The 9274-nt window shown below is 35.6% G+C and overlaps 1 pseudogene; it reads left to right on the forward strand.

Moving 5' to 3' along the window:
* Positions 1 to 4732: 4732 nt before the first annotated feature.
* LOC149747702 (high mobility group protein B1-like 1 pseudogene) lies at positions 4733 to 7862 on the forward strand (annotated as a pseudogene).
* The last annotated feature ends 1412 nt before the right edge of the window (positions 7863 to 9274 follow it).

The raw sequence follows: 9274 nt of genomic DNA on the forward strand, positions 1-9274 counted from the left end.
CCGCTCAATTAAAGGATATATTAACAGATTCAGCTATTTTTCTAATTTTCTTATAAACTAAAAATACATCATGGCGGGGGAAAGAAGTATACTGGAGAATGTTTTCTCCCAAAGAAAAGCATTACAGCATCAAATTAAAAAGTTCTTTGATCAGAGAAAGAAGATGATTGTCTATACTATTTGACCCAGAAATAGCGGTGTTGTAAAAAGTGTAAGGGAGCACTTAAATCAGAACCTATAAGTAGTGCCTACAATAAAGAAACTCATCACTCTTTTACGAAAATGGAAAGTCATTTTAAAATGTAACTTTGTGAACGATAATCAGTACTTGACTGTGGGGCTATTGTGAAATTCCAACAAATCCTCAGTCATGATACACATTTAAAGTTCAATGTCTTCTGTTCCTGAAACTTGCCTGTGTCCCAAAGGAAATCCGCTTTCTAAGATCTCAGCTATAATTGGTATTTCACTGATAAATGATAAGAAGACAATTGCAAATTCATAAATGCACTAATAAAGAATAAGTACTCTGGAGTTGAATGGAGTCAGGTTCTCCATATTTAGATCTGTGTGACCTGGGAAAGTTATTTAATCTCACATGATCATAGATTCATCTTTGTCAAAATAGGGTTCGGGTTTTTTAAAAGAACAGGGAGCAGGAGAGGTAAGACATGAGGGAGAAGAAAAAGAAAGGAAAAAATACATTTCATGTCACCTAATAAGTGTAGAAGTGCCTAAAGTACTAAGGCTGAATCAACAATGATAGCAACAGTGAACATTCATTTAATTTTCAGATTTTATTAATTGATTGTTGAAATTTTTAACATTTACACATACATGTACATATACACATTTTACAATTGAAAACACCTGGAAACAGAAACTTTAAAAGAATGCTTCACTTTTAAATCATCAAAGGGAAAACTGCAAGTATTATCCACACAGCCAAATACAGGAATAAAACAAATTTTAAAACTAAAATACTATATCACTACACTGCATAAATAAAGAGGTACATCAAACATAACAAACATAACAATAAAAATCAAAATTTGACAGGATGTCGTAAATCAACAGTCTGTCAGACCCTGTAGAAAAATCAAAAGTTACAATATGCAGTATAAAAATTATAATCTAAAGCCAAGTGAGTCAGAAATCAGGAAAGAAAAATATTAAAAAATGAAAAAGTAGGAGTTATAATATTAATACTAAACAAAAAGTTAAGGTGAGAGAGGAAAATCAGAATATTACCAGTATGGCCACTCATATTAAAGAAGGGAGCTCTTCTATTTTTTATAAATTTATTTATTTTTATTTTATTTATTTTTGGCTACATTGGGTCTTCATTGCTGCACGTGGGCTTTCTCTAGTTGTGGCGAGCGGAGGTTACTCTTCGTTATGGTGCGCAGGCTTCTCATTGTGGTGGCTTCTCTTGTTGCGGGGCGTGGGCTCTAGGTGTGTGGGCTTCAGTAGTTGTGGCATGCAGGCTCAGTAGTTGTGGTGCATGGGCTTAGTTGCTCCACAGCATGTGGGATCTTCCCAGAGCAGGGCTCGAACCCATGTCCCCTGCATTCTCAGGTGGATTCTTAACCACTGCACCACCAGTGAAGTCCCTGGAGCTCTTCTATTAAAAATATGCATTATGAATGTGTGTCACATCAGTATGGACAAATATATCAATAGATACAATCTACAAAATTTGTAGCTGCTACATGCCATTGTGTGGTTTTACAATGACTCATTTACCTGCTTCTCTATGTGTTTGACATTTTACAGATATGTACACTGCACAATGTATATCAAACCATCATGTTGTATATCTTAAATATATACAATTTGTATTTGTTAATTATACCTCAGAAAAGCTTGAGGAAAAATAAATAAATAAAAAGGTACTGCTGTAAATAGGCCTTTAGTAATGTGATGGTGAGGTGTAGGGGGAGGGGAAGCATCCCATAATCCCATGATTTCTGTCTCAGTCTTTCACTGATCCTGTGCCTCTGGTCTTAAACTTCACAAGAGTTGTTCAGTCCTCCTCCATGACATCACCACCCATAGGTAGGCAGGGCAGGACAGCTAAAGTAGGCTGATGTTGGGTACTTCCCTTCCCCCAGTTAGTTAGGCCCTGATAATACCCCAGCAGGTTAGGCTCTGGTTAAATATTTCCCTCTGAGGACATGCTTTGTTAAGAACTGAGTGCTAGGGTATATTTCAGAATGGTTACTTTTCCCCTCCCCATGCCAGAAACATGTGGCAAGTTTTCTGTGATATTCACTATGAGAACCTGGTTGAGCTCACGGAGGTAAATCTCACAGTATTGTGGGGACATCTCTAAGACTGGGTACCCCTGGAGTTTTAACTCTTAGACTTGATCACACTGAGCCTCTAGCAATTCTTCAGTTACAGTTCAGGTTTTCCTGCCCAGGCACTTTTTCCCAAGGAGTTTTCTGCTTACCTAGGTGTCTCTGTTCCAGGAAGACATAAGTCCCCATATTTACCAATCTCTCCAATCGTAGGGGCAGGGGTTTGTCCAGTGTCCTCCACTCTTATGGATCCAGGAAGAGTTGTTGATGTTTTGGTCTGTTTAGCTTTTACTTTTTAGAATGAAGTAGCTTTTCAAGCTCCTCACATATGGAACCAGAAACTGAAAGTCACCAAGATACTTTTGAATGAAAAGTCTGCATTGCAACTAAATTTTAAGAGCCTTAACACTGTTGAATCTTACATGTTACCCCAAAATATAACACCTCAGCATATTAAATATCTTAGCTGAAATAGTTTAAGACAATTAAAATGTCAGAGGAAGGAAGCCTACTCTGACCTAACACCCTCCCTTCTTCCTTGAAACAGGTCATAAAATTCCAATGAGAAAGGTATCCTCTCTGTACCAGGAGGAAATAAGACATTCTAATTACTAGGAAAGGAAAACTCAGAGTCAAAAAATCTGTTCAAACAAATCTTGTTATACTAATGCTTATAATTTTAGTGACATTTTCCCCTATTTTATTAAGATATAGTTGACATATAATATTGTATAAGTTTAAGATGTATAACATAATGATTTGATATATGTGTATATTGTGAAATAATCACTGCAATACGTTTAGTTAACATCTATTAGCTCACATAGTTACATTTTTTTTCCTGTGATGAGAACTTTTAATATTTACTCTCTTAGCAACTTTCAAATCTACAAAATAGCATTGTTAATTATAATCATTATGCTGCACATTACATCCCCAGAAATTATTTCTTTTATAACTGGAAGTTGTACCTTTTGATCATCTTCACCCAATTCCCCACACTTCACCTCCACCTCTGGCAGCCCTCAATCAATTCTACTGCTATGAGTTTATTTAGATTCCACATATACATAGGATCATACAGTACAAAGTGTAAAAAAGACAGATTCTTCTGTCTGGCTTATTTCATTTAGCATAATGCACTCAAGGTCCAGCCATGCATTTACAAATGGCAAGATTTTCTTATTTTTTATGGCAGAATTACACACACCCATACACACACACACACACCATGTTTTCTTCATTTATTCATCCTTTGATAGACACAGGTTGTTTCCATGTTTCGACTCTTGCAAATAATGCTATAATGAATATTGTAATAAAGATATCTCTTCTGGACAGTGATTTCATCTCCTTCCAATGTATATCCAGAAGTGCTGAATTATAGGATAATTCTACTTTAAAGTTTTTGAGGAACCTCTATACTGTTTTCCATAGTGGCTGCACCAAGTTAAATTCCCACCCACAGTATACAAGTGTTCCCTTTTTGCATCCTCACCAGCACTTGTTATCACTTGTCTTTTTAATAGTAGTCATTAAAACAGGTATGAAGTGAAATTTCATTGTGGCTTTAATTTAGTTTCCCTGATGATGAATGATGTTGAGCATCTTTTCATGTACTTGTTTGTTTTTTGTATGTTTTCTTTGGAAAAATGTCTATTCAGGTCCTCTGCCTATTTTTTGATCAGCTAGGTATTTTTACTATTGAGTTGTATGAGTTCTGAATATATTTTTGTTCTTAACCCCTTATCAGTTGTGTGATGTATAAATATTTTCTCCCATTCTGCAGATTTTTTTGATGGAAATTTTTTCAACATTTACTACAGCTAGCCCAAATCCCTTTGTCTTGTCAATTATTTATAAATTTATAGTTTCTTTGTCTAAAAGATATAAAACCTTCCTGTTCTGGTCACTTCTTCTGGTCTTCATTCTCTTGTGAAGGCTCCCATGTGCATGTAACAATTCAATAAAATTTGTATACTTTTTTCCTATTAATCTGTCTTTGTCTGTTTGATTTTCGGATTAGACAGAATCCTAACAGAGTCAAGGAAAATTTTTCTCCCCTACACTGCCCCAAGACTTTCAATTTTCACAATGAAATGTCATGTTAGACATAAAATTTTACATACGTTACTCATTTCAGCTCATTATTTTTACATAATGAGACTATGGTTGTAAAACAAAAATATCAAAAAATATAAGGTCGACTAATTCATCATTTATTAAAATTGAGTACTACACAGCTATTAAAAGAAGATATCACAAAGAGTTGAATAATAACTTTTAATGGGAGAAAGAAGAACTCTAACAATATAGTCTCATATTTTGAGATATATTTATCAGTTATTTAAATATTTAATACAAAATATTTATTTGAATGAAAAAATTAAATTATGTCTTTTCCTCCTAGAAGCACATTACTAGTAAAAGCAAGTTGGAAAGGAGAGCTGGAAACCTAAAATTATTGATCAGTTAGAATATGTGTGTGTAGCACTGTGTTTTATACACCCAAGCTTGTTAAATCATCATAATTATACTGTTAGTTATACCCTATCAGAAGACTTAAAGGATTCAGAAAATTTAGGGAACCAATTAAGTATGGATGAAGAAATTCTAGAATTCAAGCCTGAGTTTTTCTAGCACTTACTCCCTAGTTTTTTTTTTCTGTTAGACCAGTTCATAATGCAGATAATAGCCTTTTACAAGTGACAGCAATTCCTGCAAGACAGTCTAAATCTAGAAACTGCAGCAAAAGATCTTAATTGTTTTGGTTTTCCTTCAAGTCTGGGAATATTTTTCAGAGCTTCCCAACCTGTTTCTGCTTCTTTCATGGCAGACCCAAACAAGTGAAGTGAGCCTACCAAACTCATACATTAAGCTCCATAGAGACAGCGTCAGGGCGAGTGAGAGCTGGACGGGCACTGGGCGACTCTGTGCCTTGCAGAGGAAAAATAATTAAACATGGGCAAAGGAGAGCCTAAGAAGCCGAGAGGCAAAATTTTCATTCTTTGTGCAAACTTGCTGGGAGGAGCACAAGAAGCACACAGATGCTTCAGTTAGCTTCTCAGAGTTTTCTAACAAGTGCTCAGAGAGGTGGAAGACCATGTCTGCTAAAGAGAAAAGAAAGTTTGAAGACATGGCTGAGGCAGACAAACCGTGTTATGAAAGAGAAATGAAAACCTATATCCCTCCTAAAGGGGAAACAAAAAAGAAGTTCAAGGATCCCAATGCACCCAAGAGGCCTCCTTTGGCCTTTTTCTTGTTTTGTTCTGAGTATTGTCCAAAAATCAAAGGAGAATGTCCAGGCTAATCCAGTGGTGATGTTGCAAAGAAACTGGGAGAGATGTGGAGTAACACTGCTGCAGATGACAAGCAGCCTTAGGAGAAGAAGGCTGCTAAGCTGAAGGAAAAGTACAAAAAGGATATTGCTGCATATTGAGCTAAAGGGAAGCCTGGTGCAGCAAAAAAGGGAGTCATCAAGGCTGAAGAAAGCAAGAAAAAGAAGGAAGAGGATGAAGGTGAGGAAGACAAAGAGGATAAGGAGGAGGAGGAAGATGACGAGGATGAAGAGGAAGAAGATGATGATGATGAATATGTTGGTTCTAGTGCAGTTTTTTTTTTCTCATCTATAAAGCATTTAACCACCCTGTACACAGCTCACTCCTTTTAAAGAAAACAATTGAAATGTAAAAAAAAAAAAAAAAAAAGGATAGGCTGTAGGGTAAACTACATGATTTTTAGGAACACTGGATTACTGAGAAGAGATTTCTGAGAAAAAAATACCTTAGGTACCGCACAGAGACATCTCATCTCATCCCTGTAAATAAAATCCTTTGATTTAACTGCATTTTTTTTTACAGTGCAAATGTTTTACCTTCTTTATGGCTCAATCCTAAGTAATATGGGTAAAAACATCCATTTGAATGATTAATAAAGATCAGCTGTAAAGGAAAGAGAGTAAAGTTAATGGATTGGGAAGTAGAAAAAAAATATTTTAGAATATTGTTATAAAGGGATTGAATATGGAGATTTTGAAACAAGCAGACAGAAAGGAGACAATAAATGTACCAACTTGGGCATTTTCATTTTGTTATTCCAGTGTACATAGTACCATCCCTAATTCACAGTTGAATTCTTAGTCTAAGGGAGACTCAGTGAATTTGAGTAAATTCTATTTTGAAGAAAATAGAAATTCTATTTTGAAGAAAATTCTATTTTGAAGAAAATAAGAAAATTCTTATTTTCTCTGTGAGGTTTAAGGTTCTCATTTTATAGGAAAAATTCAGAGAAAGACAGAGGGAGGTCTTTGGGGAACTTCAGTAAAATAACAGGTAATTGTCTTAGCTGCTTCTTATTTTTTATTTCTTCTTTTATTCTTCTTTCCTTCATTCCTTCCTTTGTAGTTTTTTTTCTTTCAACACTTCTTAAATTTCTTTCTTCTTTCCTTCTCTCCACAAATATGCTCTTACATTTTGAGTACGGTAAATCCTTTGCAAGGTGCTAAATATGAAAAAAAGAATGAGACTTTATCTCTGTGCCAAATTTATAGTCTAGTGTTTCTATTACTATAAACAAGTACAAAGAAGGAAAGCCAGTTTCACTATATAGATTTTAAAGTACCAAGTTGGTTCAATTTTAAATTATAAATCAGATATAAAATTTATAGGTTTATTTAGGATTCTAATTTTGTAAATGAGGGGGAATAAGATTGTAATTAAAAATCATCTTCAATTAGACAGTACAGATGTTGGTATCAGGGTATTGGAGCTTTTGCTATTCTTAACCTAATCTTCCTGTATATATGCTATTTTTTAGATTTGTCATTCATTTTTTGTATAATTTAATTTCTATGCCTGTGATATTTATTATCTGGAGGCATTGAGGAACTCACACTCTGAGACAGGATCCACCAGAGCCCTTGGCCCAGATAGAAGTATAGGGGTGGGGGTTCTTGTTAAAGGGAGAGTCAGGGGAAGTTGAAGAAGTTCAGTATAAATTTATATGTATTTTGTGTATTTGCATTATTTTCTGTGAAAAATATTCATCTTTTCATCAGCTATTCAGAGAGATCTGATTCCCTCAAGTATATAGTTGATAGGTCTGAATTAAAACAAATTCAATATACTACTTTGTATTTCACTGGTTCTTTCATATATATTTTCAGGTTGTTCCACTAAAAGATAAAGATTTTAAGAACTTTGACACACATTGAGACAGGAAGGAAGGGGGCAGGGCACAACTTTTAAAAGAATAACATAGCCTAAGGACACAACATAAACTGACTAGAACCAAATAGGTCAAAGGTGGTGGACGAGTTGACTTCCACTAGACATTGAGGCTCAGTATATGCTCATTATAACACATCAGCAAGCTAAATGACACATCCACCTGTGCCATGACAGATTCAAGGCTGACCATAAAAGGCCAAGAAGTGGTCAGTGGCCCAATTCCTGGAAAACCGAGCCCGTTCTCCAAAATAGTTGGAATAATCTTCCCACTTGTTAGCCTATGAAATTACCCATCACGTAAAAACTAACGACCCCTTACCCTGGGGCCTCTTGACTTTTAGATGGCCCACACTCTGTCTATGGAGTGTTTATCTCCCTGAATAAATCTGCTTTCACTCTACTTTGGCTTGCTCTTAAATTCTTTCATGTGAGAAGCAAAGGACCCTCACTTGGTGGCCTATCGCAGGGATTTGCCCAAGACCTGGGACACGAGCATCCTCTCATGCCGCATTTTCCTGCAAAAACATCAAGAAAAAACAACTATTTTAAATTGAACTTTTTATTTCAAATTCTCTGCCTTAGCATTACTCTTCAAAATGCATTCACGATAAGTATAATTTCATTTACAAAAATTTTATTTTACATAATACCAGGATTATACTATCTACTAGTGCAATTATAGTGATTAACATTTTGGGTTTTTTACAGGAAAATGATGCTTTGACCATTTTACTCCATGTTAATATTTGATATCTTAGGGCTAAGGGAATAAGAATATTATGCAGTTTATCAAGACCACCCCAACACAAGTGCATTCCTTTTCCAAAAATCTGAAATCTTGTACAATCTTTCATTCATGATATGATATTCCTATAAATGTTCATCAGTAAAAATGACAATGGAAGCAGCAGCAGAAAATTAGCTGAATACAGAGAAATTAATCCTTTACTATAACTTAAATCTAAGAATTTCCTTTAAACAGTGCATACTTATTTCTCAGTGCAAACCAAAGAGCTGTAAGGAAATGAACAATGGTGATTACATAGCAACAGAAAAGCTTTTTTGGATCCAAAGCTAATCAATTGCAAATAATCTGGATGTTGCTCTGTTAAAGCAGGTGGCTAGAAATGAACAGAGAAAGGGGGCCATGGGCAAGATGGCAGGAAAAACTGCACCTTGTAAACCAAGGGAGTCCCTGGACAAAGAAAAGCAGGAACCTCCAGACTGACAGGAAACCACACATTTTGGGATGATAAGTATCCTGGAGGCAGACAAAGAGGGAAAAGTAGGAATCTCCAACATCTAAATGTAACCTTTTGCTCATTATGTCCCCATTACAATGACATTAGACTTGCAGATAAGAAGTACCCATCATGCAGTGAATCCATGAGACTTACAACCAAGACAAAATAAGGACAAAAATCCCTCCTCCCCCCAGGAAAGTGGAGCTCTGATGAAAATCAGGCAATATAACCCCCAAACTCCTACCTCCTCAGTGGATATATTGCCCCTTGAATTTTAAACCCCACATAAACAGCTTGCCAAAAAAACTCAAGGCAACTATTGACCTGAGCCCACTCTCCCCTTGAGAGCATACTATCACTTAAACAAATCCTCACTTTACTTTCTTGGCCTTCCTTTCTCATTTCTGAATTTTTTCTATGATGAGACAAGAAGCTACCCTCTGGGAACAGTTCTTTGTTCTTCAGATAGATTATTGAAGTCTGTAGTACCACTTCTTCC

This window comes from Delphinapterus leucas, chromosome 13, assembly GCF_059928025.1.
Source record: "Delphinapterus leucas isolate spDelLeu-1000000601 "Yukka" chromosome 13, BTC_Dleu_Yukka2, whole genome shotgun sequence".
NCBI lineage: Eukaryota > Metazoa > Chordata > Mammalia > Artiodactyla > Monodontidae > Delphinapterus > Delphinapterus leucas.